Genomic DNA, 19,187 nt, shown 5'->3' on the forward strand with positions numbered 1-19,187 from the left:
AGAAGTCAAGATCAAGAAGGATTGAACTTGTTATTGCTACATAACAAGAGAGGTAAAAGTTTCTAACCCTAATCATATGTGATTTTTGAAATATGTATGATAGTATTAGGGTTTACAAGCTTTGGGAGATTGTTGCATGTACAATTAGAAAACCTAGATCCAAAGCTTTAGGGTTTGCATGTGCACCATATGATTGTTGTAATGCTCAAAACCCATCACAATGTTCACCCTCAATAAGAACCCAAAGTGTCAACCCTGGTGACCCTCATTGTTCACCCCAAATAACTAAGAACCTAAATTGTTAACCTTCTCCACCCTCATTGTTCACCCTCAACTAAAAACCCAATGTGTTAACCTTCGCGACCCTCAATGTTAACCCTCAACTAAGAAGCCAAAATGTTAACCTTGACGACCCTCAATGTTCACCATCAATAAGAACCGAGAACCCCTACTACGTTAGAAGGGGGCATATATGAGAACCCATACTGTTACTTATATTTAGATGCATGATAAATTGATAAGTATATACTAATTCACTAAATCGTTAAAACCAAATGGGTTGCATCTTCATTTATTTTCATGTTTAGAAGTGGATAACGATTCTTCACCGTTAGCTTGTTCAACTCATGGTAATCAATACACATCCGGTGCGACCCGTCCTTCTTCTTTACAAAGTGTTAACCTTCGCGACCCTCAATGTTAACACTCAAATAAGAACCCAAACTGTTAACCTTGGCGACCCTCAATGTTCACCATCAAAACAACTCGGTATTAGATTAATACGATCCTTATTAGTATAAAAGAATAAAACAACTTGGTTTTACATGACCAGTTGGTTGGCAAGAACTCCATTTAGTGAACATGTTATGGTAAAAAAATCCACAAAATGGATTGTTTGTCTAGAAAATGGGTTTTAACGGGTATACAACCGTTTGTACATGTACATGACCATTTGGTAAGCAAGAAATCCACAAATTAGCTGCCCAGTCACGAGGCACTCAAGGTGGAGAACCAGTAGGGTGAGCGGATTAGATAAGGCTCCTAGTTAAAATTACTGAGAATGTGGAGGTGATTATATAGAACGATACTATGCATAAGGCTCGTTTTGAGTTGCATAGGAGGAGGAGTAGGAAACACACCACAAAGCCTGCTTCAATTAATAGCAGTATATAACCCCATTCGGTAGGCAAGAAATCCACAAATTAGCTGCCCAGTCACGAGGCACTCATGTTGGAGAACCAGTAGGGTGAGCGGATTAGATAAGGCTCCTAGTTAAAATTACTGAGAATGTGGAGGTGATTATATAGAACGGTACTATGTGTAAGGCTCCTGAGTTGCATAGGAGGAGGAGTAGGAAAACACACCACAAAGTGTTAACCTTCGCCACCCTCAATGTTCACCCTCAATAAGAACCCAAAGTGTCAACCCTGGTGACCCTCATTGTTCACCCCAAACAACTCCATTTAGTGGAAATGTTATGGTCAAAGAATCCACAAAATTGATTGTTTGTCTAGAAAATGGGTTTTAACGGGTATACAACCGGTTGTTGTGTACATGACCATTTGGTAGACAAGAACTCCATTTCGTGGATATGTTATCGACTTGGTGGAATTTCATAGTAAGAATAAAACACTCGGTTTTACATGACCAGTTGATAGGAAAGACCTCCATTTAGTGGAAATGTTATGGTCAAAGAATCCACAAAATTGATTGTTTGTCTAGAAAATGGATTTTAACAGGTATACAATCGTTTCTTGTGTACATGACCATTTGGTAGACAAAAACTCCATTTAGTGGACATGTTATCGACTTGGTGGAATTTTATAGTAACCCGCACGCGGGTTACTGTGAATTTCCACCAAGTCATATGTCCCATAAATGGAGTTATTGTCCACTAAATGGCCATGTACATGTACAAACGGGTTACTGTGAATTGCCACCAAGTCGATAATATGTCCCCTGAATGGAGTTCTTGTCCGCCAAATGGTCATGTACATGTACAAACGGGTTACTGTGAATTTCCACCAAGTCGATAACATGTCCCCTAAATGGAGTTCTTGTCCGCCAAATGGTCATGTACATCTACACTGAAACCCGCTAGCGGGTTACTGTGAATTTCCACCAAGTCACATGTCCCCTAAATGGAGTTCTTGTCCACCAAATGGTCATGTGTATGTACAAACGAGTTACTGTGAATTACCACCAAGTCGATAACATGTCCCCTGAATAACACCTAAAAGGGTATCTCATAGTATAAAATTCAACAATAATAAGTGGGTATAAAACAACTCGGTTTTAGATTAATACGAGTCTTATTAGTCTAAAAAGAATAAAACAACTCGGTTTTCCATGACCAGTTGGTAGGCAAGAACTCCATTTAGTGGAAATGTTATGGTTAAAGAATCCACAAAATTGATTGTTTGTCTAGAAAATGGGTTTTAACGGGTATACAATCGTTTGTTGTGTACATGACCATTTGGTAGAAAAGAACTCCATTTAGTGGACATGTTATCGACTTGGTGGAATTTCATAGTAAGAATAAAACAACTCGGTTTTACATAACCAGTTGGTAGGCAACAACTCCATTTAGTGGAAATGTTATGGTCAAAGAATCCACAAAATTGATTGTTTGTCTAGAAAATGGGTTTTAACGGGTATACAACCGTTTGTTGTGTACATGACCATTTGGTAGACAAGAACTCCATTTAGTGGACATGTTATCGACTTGGTGGAATTATTGTCCCCTAAATGGAATTCTTGTCCACCAATTGGTCATGTACATGTACAAATGGGTTACTGTGAATTTCCACCAAGTCAATAATATGTCCCCTAAAATGGAGTTCTTGTCCGCCAAATGGTCATGTAAATATACACTGAAACCCGCTAGCGGGTTAATGTGAATTTCCATGATCTACCATTTCAAGTGTGTATTACCCAAAAATGTAATTGGTACCGAAGCACAATTCATCATAGATCGAACCATATATCATTCAAATTTTATTTTTGCAACATCATTACATTATGGTGTCCTTGGAGAATCCAATTATGGAAACCATTCCACAATCTCTAAGATAATCGTAGAAATCGATACTAAGGCATTCTCTTTTCCTTTAGGACCGGAAAACCTTTATCTTCCTGCCTAATCGATTCCCTACTTTGTTCTAATACTCTTTCAAAAGTTTTCAAAGTGTCAGACTTATGCTTAATCATATACACATAATCAAATCTACTGAGACTATCAATAAAATATGGCACAATAGTGTATGTTGTCCCTTGTGGTGGATTTAATGGGTCCACACATATTAGTGTGTACAAGATCTAACAATCCTTTCATCCATTACATGTCCTTGTGAATGGTGATTTAGTCATATTACCAACAAACAATACTCCTATACATCATCCAACCCAAAGTTGAACGATTCCAAGTCCGGTACAATTGGAGCTTCTTCTTACTTATGTGGCTAAGGCGATTATGCCACCAGCACGTTCTTAAACTATTAGAGGGATCAATATTAAAGTTAACCTTACTGTTATTTAGAAACACAAACTATAATTTCATGAATTGCAATTTCAAGTTGATGTTTTAAACATAAAACCATCATATTTATAAACTAGAATTCTCACCTTTCCATTATCAAATGAAAATTGAAATTCATGTTTATGCAACGCATAAAATGAAATTAGGTTTTGTAAACATTTCTAAATAGTAATAGAAAATAACTTGATCTTTGTTAACTCCACTACTAAGCACAAGCTCGAAATCCATAAGCATCAAAACATGTGACACTCGTCCATTCTGATGATTAGGTTTAACTCTTGATGCTTAAGCTTCCTTATTTTTTTAGATCCTATAATGTCATCCACATGTGATTACCACATCATGCATCAAGTATGCATGAATTGGAAGTATTTGGAGTTTGAATAATCAAGTACTTAATGTAGAGTCAAACATTTGACTTTACCATCCCGAAGATCTTTCAAGCCTTTAGGGCAGTCCTTGTCATTACATTAAATGAACCTTGCCTTTTTTGAATAATGGTTGCGTGGAATAGAGGACACACAAATTCCATACCTTCATAATGTGAAGTTCCGATCGAAACTGTTCCTTTCCATTCAGGATTCGAACGTTTCCTCTTCTTTCCGCCAACATTCAGAAATGCGATAACTAGGATTGGATAAGAAATCTAATTCCTTTCCAGTTTCCACAGTTTAGAGAAGGTTTACAAATTCCATCAGTGTTTTCTCCATAGTACTCATATGATAAATCAAGTTGAAATTATCATAAGAATTAATGAAATATCCAAGCATAAGGTCTATATCAAGACTCTCGTTAAGGGAAACATTGAGATTATCGAGTCTATCTATGCAGCTCTTGTTGAGCACATACAAAATCCTCTCCTTTAGCTTTCAAGCAGTTAGGAAGTTTTGATGATTTTCAAATCACTCTTGTTTTTCCCTTTGGTGAAACATTTCACACAAATGCAAATTCATTTCATATGCTCACATGTACATAAAAGATCCTTTGGAACATTGAGAGACTTAATGATGCAAGAGAGATTATTTGATAAATCTACATGTTTATGAGAATAACAACTTATTCAAAGTTGATGCATTATTGTTTTGAGGGATAGGTTCATCGAGGACATGTTTCCAATCAGGGAGGATTCCATAACAAATGAGCTATTCCCGATGGAGAATGAAGAGAAGCTAGAATTCGAAAGTACGCGAGAAGCTAGGAGAAGTTTTCCATCTGACCTAAGAGAGAAAGTTTAATGAAGTTGTTCAATCCGTAATTATTAACCCAATTTTAAATTAAGGCTAGAATCCACATTTTCGATTCGTAATATGAAGAAGGATGTCGTAATCACATCACAAATCTATTTTAGATAGGTAAAGAACTTTACCAAATTCAATCATAATGAAACTCCTAGAACTCTTGAGATTCATGTAACAATCAATGGCGTGTTGATTTCATATTGTGCTCTTCTTTTTGTGACTGGGACGCCTGGGATTACAAACAAGATGTGAATAACCATGCAAACCCGCTAGACACCCTCGTTCTCATTTATGATCTCACATTGACGTGCCGGTTAACCACACACTCTCCATCAACAATCATAAAGTTGAGTTGTCTCATCAATTCATTTTTGTAGTCCCAAATTAGTGTGTCGGTTAACCACGCACACTCCACTAACGACTCACAAAGAAACAATGTGCGTTTTCATGGATTAGCATACAATTTCACATTTTTCCTAAGTTTCTAGAGTGGGATTTTAATGTATGTTCTAGTACTTATATGTTATACTTTTAATGTGATTAATGTCCAATCAAAACCCTTTCGGCTAAAGACAATCCACCGCACAAAGAAGCGGTGAGTGAAAATGACACTCATTCAACGGCCATTTTATAGGTCGTTTCCTTATACCTATCTTATAGTGTGGCTTGATAAATGAGGCATACTCTTGATTCGACTGACTTAATATTTTACATAAAGTATTATAACTCTTATATATATATATATATATATATATATATATATATATATATATATATATATATATATATATATATAAGGGTATATTTTTAAAACATTTTAGTAATGCAAGGTTTAAATTTAATTAACTAAATGAACTTTTAATCAAATAATATTCAAACCAATTTTAGATTTAATATTTATCTTTTAATTAAACATTTAATTAGTTATATTAAATTTTTAAGGATTAAACAATTATCTTAATTAATGTGATAATTAAATAATATTAATTTATTTTATACTTCCTTAATTTTCGAATTAGGGTTTATCTAATTACTTAGTTTAAAGGTTCAAATTTTATACAATTAAAATAACAATTAAGACTAGAAATTATCCTACAAATTTGAAAAAGGCAAGAAATCTCGAAATTATGTTGGAGGCTCCACCACGTAATGGCAAGCAGAGTGCCACTTCGTGGTACGACTTAGCAGGTTTCTTTTCGATTTTTAGTTTGATTCCAGTTTCATATATGCACATATAACAGAGAATCCTAGGCTCTGATACCTCCGATGAGTTTTCTAGGTTATAATCAAAGATATTTGCACAACGAAATTTACATAAACACTTATGGGTACATGCAACCTAGAGATATATGACATTCTCACTATTATAGCAACATATTTATGAAAAAGTCATCTAACCTATGTAAAATCGAAAAACGCATAGTTAGAACACATAAATTAAGCAATAATTTGATATTACCAACAACCTTCTTGAATTCTTCCTTGGAAAGCAAGCACCAATAGTGTGGATGCCTCTAATGGTTCACACCCAAAACCCTAGAACACTAGAAAGACAAGAAGAGAGAGGATATGATGAGAAATTCAGATTTCACATCTAGAAGGTATTAACCATGAAATTGTGATGCCAAAGGTGACTATTTATAGTTTAGGTAACTTGCAGATATAGCCAGATTTGAACAATAAAATATTAGATTTAATCTCCAGTTCAATGCCAGGAGGTTTCCAGAAACCCTAGAAGCGCTCCTCAAACCCGTCCATGCTTAGGAAGCATCTAGAATTTCCTTCCTTGCTCAATTATGAACAATTTCAATTTAACCATTGCACCTTTAATTAATCCCGAATTAACTTTAGATTAATTTCGATTAATAATTAAGCAATTCAAACAATTTCTAATTAATTTATTAATAATATAATAAATTAACAAATCATTTAATCTATCTCTTAAAGTCATTTTTAGATATTTCTAGTTATTGTGGGCAACCCAAAAAGGACTTTACTTTTATTCACTAAGGTTATACCAATTTTGTTAAGACCTTAGACACCTTAATCCAACAAGCCATGCAAGACTCATATTCTTTTAAGATGTGTATCAACCAATTAGGTCACACAAGCGAGTGGTGAATAATTGGTGATACCAATATCAATATAAATTCTTACAAGTACTGTGAGGAATAAGTGCTTGAAAGACTGCATGTAGTATGGACTAAACCTGATAGGACTAGACCAAGCCTGAAAAGAGATGTTCCACAACTTTCATAATACATGTTCATTGTTCGAGCATATGCAGAACAAATGCAACTACTTAAGTGATCCTGTACCTCACTTTTGCACCATCCTTGAGCAAGATTTCAGATAATACCTAAGAATTTCTAGAAGGTTTTTAAGATATAAGAGTTTATGTTGTGAGGTTCAATTATCCTCAAGCTAGCACTCGTTTTTTGCATCGTAATTGCACCCATGTTGTGGTATCATGAGAAAGAGGCTACTTTTTCCCCTAGATTTACATGTATATTGATCCCTATACAAACCATAATACATCCCACTACAAGTGAATAGTTTAAATTCTTTATAGTTGTGTTTATTGCTTACGTGATTACATAAAGGACCCTGTTGGACGATATCGCTTTTAGTTATCATTTCCTTTTGATGTTGTTATCATAATAATTATAACCATACCAAAACCCTACAAAAATCAATTAAATATGTTTATGTTCGAGCCAAGGACTAAGTTGTAAAAACAAAGTTTAATAACCAAGTTATCATAAATGAAATACAAAGCTAGACTAAATTAAATAAAGACTCTATATGGTTTACAAAAAGTAAAAGGTTCAATCCTTAATTTTTTTTTTACTTTTGTGGTTCCTATAGATTTTTATTTTTTATTTTTAATTGTTTTTATATTATCAATACTAGATATATAACCCAACCCTACCCATACCCATAACAACCATTAACTTTCCTATTTTCTATTTTCTATTTGCGATGAACCCCCACATCACCACCTCTTCCCCACATCATCCCATCCCTTTTTACCTATGACCTGTTGTAACAAGCAAACTTTTCTCATATTTTAAAACCAAAATACACCCAAATTTTTTGCATTTTATGCATTAAAACCAGGGGTTTACTTTAGTACTTACAAACACAACTAGGTAAGCACAAAATACTTAGTATAAAGCACATCCATGATCTATTTGGTATTATAAAAGTTTACATAAAAGATGATTGTTAGGCTTTAAAACCCAACAAATAATAGGGGTACAATAGACTTCAAATACACTATTATAATGCATTAAAAAAGTAGTACAAGGAAAGCAAGGCCGAGCCACAGAGACATGGGATAATGGTCTATACCTCTTTGTGTAAGGTATTTTGGTCACAAAAAGGGGGTTTTGTATGCAAAATGTTAAGTAATGTAAATAATATTATACTTTGAAAACACAGATAAAATGAAATACATTTGTAAACAATGAATTAAACGGTTTCAGTTCCAGTTCTCAAAGTTTTCATTTAACTTGATTATGCCTTGATGCAATTCATGATTACTATTCTATGTTGGCATTGAAAGATACTAACATACTCTAATACCTTTCTCTTGCCAATCTAATCAAAACACGCTCTTTGATTAAACCTACTTCACTAATTTAAACTAAATTGCATTAAGTTTTGTACAAGCTTCCCAACAATGTTCATTTCTTCTTATACGATCGGAAGTGTGAAAACATGTGATATATGTTCTACAATAAGAAATACTATTGCTTGTTACCTCACATTAACTATATAGAACGATTAGGTGCCCTAAAAGTTAATTAACTACACAAGAACTCAATCCATATAAGTGGTCAATTAAACATAAATCAAATTCAAGAATTCTACTTGAAACAAGAACATAATCACTAGAATAGAATCATAAACCAAACATCAAGGCATATGCATCAAATAAAAGAGTTTAAGAATTAGAGTTAGGGTTTTTAGCCACACATGGCTGAAAACAAATAAAAAAAGATGATGGAATTAAAAGAGTTTAATGCTTACAAATGGAAATTACTAGCGTTTAAAATGATTCGGGAACTCCAAAAACCACCCAAAACCGCCCACAGTAGTTCCAAAAACTGTCTATGTGAAAAATGGGCCAAAATCCTATAATTTAGCATATGTCGTAATTTCCCTCGGAAAAACGCACGTTCGCACTTTTGGACTCACGACCGTGAGTTTTGAACGTGCTTTTTGCCATACCGCACTTTTTTTGCCAGAACGCGCTTTTTTTGTCAGAACGCGCTTTTTTACTGCGCTTTTTGTTGAAACTTCGATTGGCTTTTGATCTTCATTACGTCTTCATTTTATCTTCAACCCAAGTCGTGTTGCTCAAATATATGATGAAAATGACAAACATGACCCGTGTCGGTGTAACACGGATCACGTTTTAAACGTAGTCCTTTTATACGATGAAGAGCAACGACTTGGGTCATGTCTTCAAGTTTTATTCTACTACACATCCGGTTCATTTTCTTTCCATGATCCATGCTCCAAGCTCCAAACTGCATGCTCTCCTCCATTGCTCTACATACCCGCAATGCCTACAAAACAATTCAAAAAATGGTGAATTACCAGGCATTCTGAATAAAACATGCAAGTGCCACAGTTATTAACTAAGTGCAAGAATTAAGAGCTAAAATGCAATAAAAAGACGAAAACAGACGTGCAAAATGGATGCATAAAATGCACCTATAATTAATATTAAACTAACTCCTACTTCTCCGTAGCTGCCTTTTCTTTGCTTGAGTTTACATTTCATGCTTTCCACAATTACACTCACAAAATAAGCATAATGTTAATGAACAACTTAACTATAACATTATCACATTTCAACATAGTATTATTATAAAAGTATATTAATTTAACTAAACTCAATTTTTATGCAATTCCTTTACTAAGAGTTTCTTTTATACTCATTTATTCCATCAATATTTACAATCAATAACTCATTAGGAGGCTCACATGTTATTTAAAAATATCATAATACTCATGTATGAATTCGTCGTCGAATACACCATACTTTTTGAATATTTATAGGGTATTAGACTTATACTCTTTATAAGTCCTATTAGAATACTCTCATCAAAACACCTTTTATGACAATTTACTTCAACATAGATGTAGTTATACAATTCTAAATTGTATTTCACAATATATCATATGGGTTAAGGTTAAATTACTCACCTTGACTTGGTTGAAAGGATCTTGTTCCGACTCCTTAAGATCCCATCCCAATCCTCGCTTCACCGAAACCTAAGCAATAACACATCTCTTAAGTGTTATAACTTATTTTATGAATTTATCGTTTATGTTCAATAATGTCACAACATCAAATCATAACACTCATTTATATGTTACTATCAATAGCTCCTTACCTAAACAATTTAAGTGTCTTATTACATTGAGACATAATCTTCCACTACTATAATACTTCTCACCTCATATTTTCATTTTCTTTATTTAGTTTCATTACACGTTCATAACACCTCTAATACAACTTTAGATACTCAATTTACTCATATTTCATGAATTAATCATCTATATACTTTCATTTGACATGACATGAAGTTAATTCTTCAAAACCACTAGCTTCAAATTCTAGGGTACATACCAATTTCATCTTCAAATTCAAGTAATTAGCTACTATTACTACTCAATACACTTAGAATCATGTTATTATAACCTCTATTAATTGTTATGCATCATAATTTAAAGATAAAAATCGTTTGCTATAATTAGGCTTATCAAACCCCAAACTCGTATCTGCCCTAACTCAAAATTATTTAGAATATAGAACTTATTCTTGATTCTAGAAGTAGTAAGTGATCCTTTGCTAGCTTCCTCTTAATCTCCCATTGTCTATCCTTGAAATCCATTCGAAATCCCCTTTTCTTCGTGTTTCTCTGTTCTAGAACGAATAAGTGAGAAATGAGAGCTTTTGATAACTCTCGGCTGTTTTTATCAGACTTTTTAAACTCGTCAGCGACCCTACGTCGTTGTTCTTCTCTTGCCGCTCTGCGACATGTACTACCGTGTATTCTTTTTACCGAGTCGCCATTTCTTCTCCATTTATGACACTTTTCAATCCGTTGCTAAAAACTTCGTCATAAAAGTTATGGCATCCTACTTTCAACCATGGTTGTAAAAATCGGTCTAGGCGGCCAATTAATCGGCGCCTAGACGCTTGGCAGCCTCCAACCGCCTACGAATAGGTGTTAGAGGGTTAATTAATCGGCCTTGGTCAATATCGGTCAATTCGGTCCAAATCAGACTAAATCGGACCAACTCGGACACCAATAGTGATTCCAGCCCACTCTAAACTCGTCGGCCAAATGGAACCAACAACCCAAACCATAGTTGTTTTACGTTTCAAAGGGGATTGTCGCTCCTTTTTTATAGAATGTCTATACCTATTATTTTTTTGCACCAGCGATGTGGGATGTGGGACTTGGGGTGTGGGACTGGAGGTTGAATATATCTTCTTCACTTCTTAGTTCACGTAGCAGGTGGTTGAAGGTTTGAGCTTCAGTTTTCAATGGTGGTTTCGACTGGTGGTTTAGCTCCTCAATTTCTACTAGGTTCCTTCTGATTTTGCCATTCCATCACATTCAGTCTAACTCCGGCTCCTCCAACGACTACGAATCTGACTCCTCCCCTGCTCGTCACCGTAGCCATCGTCCCTGACTTCTTCCATCATCTCTGTTGTTCCGTCTTCTACCATTCTCTTCTACCATGAAGATGTTTCTGGGAACTGTACTCAAAGCGTTGGGAGTATGCTATTAAGGTAATTCTTTACTGAGTTCTCAAAGCGTTAGCCATCGTCTTCGACTTCACACCTATTTCGAAGTTTGTGTAATTGAATCAGTTTCTCAGGTTCATGGTTAAGGTTGAGTTCACAACTATTTCACACCTTTTATGACGTTACCGTTGTATGAGATTACCGTTTCTCAGGTTCATTGTAATTGAATGTCACAGGATGTTTCTGCAACTGAATGTCATAGGATTGTTCGGCATCAATTGAATCTGCCTTCACACCTATTTCAAAGGATTGACGCACATAAGGTGTTCGATGAAAATCCTCACAGAGTTCACTATTGTTCATGGCGGAAGCAGACATAAATGTTGATTAAGGACTTCAATATGATGAATCTTTTTGTGAATTCCTAACTTTGCTCTTGATTAGTATCCAATTCCAGGCCATCAACATTTGAAACCCCTACAAGCCATGAACCAGACTCTGATGATAAAAACTATAGTTGGCAACACTGATGTTGTCAAGATCTTAGTGAATAACAACCATAAGTGTTTGTATGTTGAATAGCAAGGAAGGCAAATGCCTTTGAAAGTGGATGTCGCCTCAGTTTCTTTGATAGCTTAATCGAAAATTGTGAAATGTTGAATTGTTATTTATTTATTGGTATTGTGAAATGTTGAATTGTTATAATTTTACATTTATTAATGATATATATAATGTTATATTCTTAGAATTAATGTTATAATTATTAATTTTTTAATAACTAATGCTCCCTGATTAATCCCCCGATTAATCCCCCCTTAGCCGATTAATCCCTTGACCCTAGTCCACCGCCGAGCTACCGCCGAGCGATTTCTGCAACCTTGCTTTCAACCATGTCACGATTAACCTTCTTCGCACCGCGTTATTTTGAAAGTACATTGCCTTCATTGTTTAGTTTATGTCAACCATTTTATTGCCTCCCAAGACGCGCAACATTCCCTCTCTTGCCGTCTCTTGCCGCGTTACGATTATAATTGCAGGATTTTCCACTCTTCAATTTTTTCCATTTTGCCCCTGCCTACAAATTTTTACTTCTTAACCCATTAAGCCCTTTGCATTAAGAACTTATTTATCTTATAACATATGTTAAGTTATACTATTTCTCTTTTTATAACATTAAAAAATCTACTCAAAATTCGAGTATTACACAAAATGACCAAAATACCATTTTTGGTCTAAACACTTTTATTATAACACCACTTAACTCCTAACACATACACTTTTACATTTTACACTCTCACTACGTTATAGATTATAAATTACTTAAACTAAAACGAGTGTCACACCTACCACCATAGACTGCCCTATATTGCCTCTCATCCGGTTACGTTACTTGACATACACCATCGACCTTTCTCAAACCTGTTTGGTCCCAATTCTCCTTCTAACGACGCCTTTGTTGTTCCATATCTTGTTGTTCTTCTTTGACGTCATTGACCCACCCTCATCGCCACCTATAATTTAGGGAGAACGACTAGAGACTGATGAAGCTCATGACACGTAATGGGAATTTGGTAATAAATCTTTAGGTTTCTGTAAGTGATGATGCTTCCATTTTTGTTTCTCCCACTAACCATTTTCTGAAACACAAATTGGAGATGGATTTGGGTAAGAATTTCTTTGGTTTTTTGTAAAAGTTTTTCAAATTGATATTATTAGGCACCAGACTTTGATTCTAGTGGGATTTGTAATGAATTTCTTTGGGTTTCAACTAATGTGTTTTTTTTTCGTATGTATAATCGACTGTAAAAGGATTTTTATTTTTCAATCATGGATGCAAAATGATCTTGCTTTTATTATAGATGGACAAGTTGAAGATAGATGATGAAAATGGAGGTGGGTAAGTATCGAAAAACCTACTAGCTAAAAAAGGTGGTGGTTGTAGTGAAAAGGGAAAAAGAGAAGGAAAATGAAGGGGTGAGGTGGGTATATATTGTGGTAAAATGACATTTTACATGAGCCGTGGATCAACTGTACAAAAATTGAAACAACTAAGACTAACGTGTCAAGAAAAAAAATTAGGGACTGAAAATATGAATTTGGTTAAAACCTAGGGACCATTTACGTAATTAGGCTAGAAAACTATAAGGACTAAGTTTGTAATTTACTATTCTTTTTCTCAGTTTAGGGACCCGGTAAGTGAACTAGGGCTGTTCACTATTTGGATAAAACCGAATTGTCCAATTGAACAATTTGGATCGGACTATTTGGTTCGGATATTCAGATTTTTGGATTGATTTTTAGCAAAACCGAATTATTATTTTGGATTTCGGATTGGTTTTTGTTTACATTATAAAAACTGAATAGTCCAAAAAAACCGAATTGCAATTTATTATTTTGTATTTCTAATATATATCTTTAATAATTTAAAATTTTACTAAATTATTCTTTTAGTATATTAAAAATTTTCATCATTTATAATACTTTAATATCTATTTCTTATAAAAAAAATTGTCTATAAGGTAGTAATATATAATATATTTTTCTTGATAGTTATTTATAAGTTTTAATTCACAATTAATTAAACAATATTTTTTAGTTTATATTATAGAGTAAGTTAATACTAAAGTTATATATTTGTTGAAATGTCTTGATTTTTGAAAACCGAATTGTAAAAAACCGATCCAACCAAATTATAATTTGGTTGGATCGGATCAGATTTGAATTTAATTTGGATTATTTGGATTTATATTTTGAAAACCGAAATTATTTTGGATTCATTTGATCGGATCGGATTAAACCGATTCATCCAAATGAATACTCCTTAAGTTAACAAGTAATCCGCTAGATCAACCAAGCCATCAACTTGCTGTTAGGCTGCCGACGTGTCATTATAACATACAAATCATCTTGACATTAAGTACCAGCCGTTGATTTGCGACTTTGTAGTGGAAGTTTTTTGCAGGGTCCCCCTTCTTGTAAGGAAACCGAACCATAAAGATAAGCGGGTCTGCCCTTAGGGTTTGTTTCCAGACTCCTGTTCCATTCATTTCTGTTCTTAACCTTTCATTTCAATTCACCCATCATTTGAATTCTTAAAATCTTTTGGATCCAATCACTTTCACTCATTACACTCTTAATAATTGTTATCTTGGTGGTTTCATAGCCAAAATCGTCGTGGTTGTTTCATCTATGGCTTCGATTGGAAAGACGAATAATGAATCGGGAAAGGACGATGCTAACAACACCGCCAATTTTTTATCAACATCTGATCGGTTACTTGGCGATCCACCGATGTTGAAGGAAGAGCCGGCTGATAACGAGTTGGGGGGATCGATACCGGTTGCAATGGTGCCCGTGTCAATGTCTCAGAAACAAATGACGGTGGCGCCGCCCCGGAGGAGTTCTAAAGACCGTCATACGAAGGTGGAGGGACGCGGTCGACGAATCCGCATGCCGGCTGCTTGTGCTGCGAGAATCTTCCAATTAACTCGGGAACTCGGTCACAAGTCAGACGGAGAGACGATTCGGTGGTTGTTGGAGCACGCAGAGCCGGCTATCATTAAAGCCACCGGCACCGGGACGGTGCCGGCGCTCGCTGTTAATGTTAACGGGACGTTAAAAATCCCGACGACGCCAAGCGAAGAAGGAGTTGACGTGAAAAGACGAAAAAGGGCATGTAACAGCGAGTTTTATGATTTGAATGTTGCCGCAACTTCCAATTTTGCCCCCATAGCGCCGATTGCCCCACGAGCGCTCGTGCCGTTGTGGACCATGTGTGCACCACCGACCACCGGCGGGACTTTCTTCATGATTCCACCGTGTGGGGCCACCGGGGCAACCACATTCCATCAGTCCCAGTTGTGGGCCATACCCACCGGGGTAACACCTGTTTTCAATGTCCCATCAAGACCCATGACTAATTATCTGCCGGAAATGAAACCGGTGGTGGGTATCAGTAGTGGTGAAGTTCAGACGCCGGCGGTGAGTTCAAGTTCGATTTCAATTTCAACGAGGAGAACAGCGGAGGTTGTTAGGGATCTGTCATTGGAGCTTGGTGATAAAAGAGAGCTTCAATTCATGGAAGGCTGTTCAAAAGATCAAACGCCGCCTGCAAGTTAATCAATCGGCCAATTCTAATCCTCTTCTTTGTTTTAGTGCGTTAGAACCACGAAAGTTTTTTTTCTTTAGAATTGTATCCTTTTTTGTTTCTCTTTTTACATATTAGCCTCACTTTGTGCTTTTTCTGTGTAAATGGGTTTTTACTTTTTAGAACAAAAAAGTAGGTAAAAGTGACATTGTATGTATAATTTTCTGTAATTAAATATTAGTACGAGAAAATAACTTGTTCACATGACATATAATTATATAATTATTTCTAAAGGGCTATTCATTAAAATGAATGATCTTTTTTCCCCATTGATCGCAAAAAGGTTATTTATATCAATGGAAAAAGTTCACGAATTAAACGAGATTATTTTTTCTAACATTGGAAGATTGTTCTTAATAAAAATCTTGTGTTTAGGCCATGAATATACTCAAGCTTGTGATATTTTCACAAATATCATGTTTTTGTGAGACTGAAAAAGTATCGAAAGTGGCTAATAAAATTATTTTTAAAAATGCAAATACAATAAGAATAAGTAATAAGAGAAGTGATAAGATATATGGTTTCAACGCCTAGAGTGTGTTCAAGTTTCATTGTTGACTATACTTTTTGGATAATTTTGTTAAGTCTTGTTTGTTTATATTATAAAGAATTATTTATCTAGACAATTTTGAATGTTTTCGAACTTGTGAAATATACATTAGACTCGTGAATGTATTTAAAAAGAGAATTTAAATATCATTATATTTTTTATTTCTATTAATGTTCATACTCATATAAAATAATGACAATGAAATTCATTAATCCTCTCTTCCTCTTGATTTGGACACTTACTTTGATCTATTGAAAATGAAAATAAATAAAAACAAAAGGTAGAAAAATATTTGATTTTTAATAAATTTTTGTATTTGTGGTTTATTCGCGACATGATGGACCTAAAACTCACTGCAGAATAGATCTTTTGTTTCAAAAAAAAAAAGATCACAAATTTAAGAAAATATGAATAGTTATTTTTTATAAAAATTAAAAATATTATAGACCTATTTGACATTTCATTCATAATAACATATCTTAATTATTTTAATATATTATGTGTCAAATAGTTTCTGCATATAACATTTAATTAAATTTCATTTCTAATTAGTGGCGTAGCCAATATTTTGTTTTATGGTAGACCAAATAAATTACAAAATATGAACGAGTTGCAAAATTCTTCAAACAATAACAAAATGTAACTATATTTACATTCTAAACTAAATTGTTTATTTAAATTGTACACGATGATGTCTTACATCATTAAAATAATCTAAAATGGAATCTAATCGACATACACAACAATATATCACTCGATTAAATTTTAAATTTTGAATGTGATAGGTTATATCACAACCCTAATTCTTTTTATAATTCATTTTATTTCACATAAATATATAATGTACATATCATATATGTAACCTCAAATTTGTATGGATAAACTTATACTTACTCTTACACCTATATGGTTATGGTTACGCCCCTGGTTCTAATAAATTTAGTTGACTTCAAAGCTAACTTAAAGGCCAAAAACTTAAGAGCAAGAAGTTAGTAAATATGTGGAAGATGGGTTCCACTATGGACCATGGAGTGGAGGTCACCAGTAATTAATGCGCCCTTCTTCCGCGTGTGAATGGTTTGCTTTGAGCTGCGGGCTTTAGGCACGTGATGGTTTGGTTTAACACGTGCAGGGGTGGGTCTCGTGGGTCCCGATGGAGTAACAGTGGGACCATGTCACTGAGATGCTGTGCGGGTGCGTATTTAGGCCCACATTAATTTCTATGCGGACCCCTACATGAGTACATGCTACATGTGGTGCTTTTAAAATTTTCTTATTAAAATAAAAGACGTGTGGGTATATACTTTGAATATTACATTAGATAATAATTATTTCATATAAGATTATGTTTTTATATAATTTTATGAGAAATATTCAAAAATAATCTAGTTCTACGGACTTGTCATGTTCTTTGTAGATTGGGCTTTAATTCAAATATTAGTGATATTTTTGTAATTTTACCTTAGCACGTAGTGATTTGCTTGCTTGAGTTCATAGTACCCTATCTTCATACATATTAGGGTACATTTTACGAACTAAACCGTAAATTTTTTTTATAAATCAATATTTTGGGAAAATGACTTGGGGGTGTAATTATTTTTTCGTCTTGTTCACGTTTAGATAACTTCATTTTTTTGTACACATTTGACCATTTAATTTGTTAAATATGTTCACATATTACCATTGTCACCTGTTATATAATTTTATGAGAAATTTTCAAAAATAATCAAAACACTAACTCTTTGCCAAAAAATTATCAAAGAAAAAAAGTTTTTCAAAAATTAACAATCTAGTCCAACGGACTCGTTCTTTGTAGATTAGGCTTTAATTCAAATATTAGTGATATTTTTGTAATTTTACCTTAGCACGTAGTAAGTTGCATGAGTTCACAGTACCCTATCTTCATATTAGGGTACATTCTACGAACTAAACAGTATAAATTTTTTATAAATTAATTTTTTTTTTGAAAAATGACTTGCGTGGGTAATTATCTTTTCGTCTTGTTCATGTTTAGGTAACTTCATTTTTTTGTACACATTTGACCATTTAATTTGTTAAATGTGTTCACATATTACCATTTTCACCTGTTATAGCAGGTGACAATGATAATATGTGTACAAAAAAAAAGTTGTCTAAATGTGAACAATTTTTTTTTACAAATTTCTTAAAGTTTTTTTTTTATAATTTCTTACAACATTTTTATGATATTTTTTTCTTATAGGTTTTTTAATACAATGTTTTAAACTTTGCTTATAACTTTTTTTTAACTTTTTTTTATACTTTCATATAATTTTAATACAAGTTCTTTTAAACCAAATATTTTATAAATGTTTTAAATTTTTCTTACAAGTTTTTAACTTGTTTTTTTTTTATTTTTTTTTACATTTTCATACAATTTTTTTTATAACTTTCATACATTTAATTCTAAACTTTCTTTTATGACATTTTTAAAGTGTTTCATAGATTTTGTATGACAATTTAATATTTTTTATAACATTTTAAAATACTTTCGTTAAATATTAGTTTAAAACGTTGTATTAAAAAAATTAAAAGTTTATAAACTTTTAACTAAAAAGTATTAAAAAGTTGGAATAATTTTAAAACATTTACATTATATAGATTTTTTTGTTTTTTTATTTGCAAAGTAATATTTTTTTTTATTTTTTTAAAAAACCATCCATACGTATTGTTACATATTTAATTTATTTAATTTTATTGTTAGATACTATTTACTTTAAAAATATTGTATATGCTTAAAAACAAAATAAAAAAACTTATAAGAGGCTATATAAAACATTTCACAAAACAAAAACATATTTATTAATTAAAAAGTAAAGTTTAATATTGATCAATATTTAATTAATATTTAGGAAATTATGTATAACTTAAAAATAACGTTTGAAAAAAATAATACAAACAAATATGAAAAATAAAATTGC

At 33.4% G+C, this 19,187-nt stretch overlaps 1 pseudogene; it reads left to right on the forward strand.

Annotated features, from left to right (window-relative positions):
- Positions 1-14,505: 14,505 nt before the first annotated feature.
- On the forward strand, positions 14,506-15,900 carry LOC145128943 (transcription factor TCP19 pseudogene; annotated as a pseudogene).
- Positions 15,901-19,187: the final 3,287 nt, after the last annotated feature.

This window comes from Lactuca virosa, chromosome 8, assembly GCF_052849685.1.
Source record: "Lactuca virosa cultivar CGN04683 chromosome 8, Lactuca_virosa_CGN04683_v6, whole genome shotgun sequence".
In the NCBI taxonomy this organism is placed as follows: domain Eukaryota; kingdom Viridiplantae; phylum Streptophyta; class Magnoliopsida; order Asterales; family Asteraceae; genus Lactuca; species Lactuca virosa.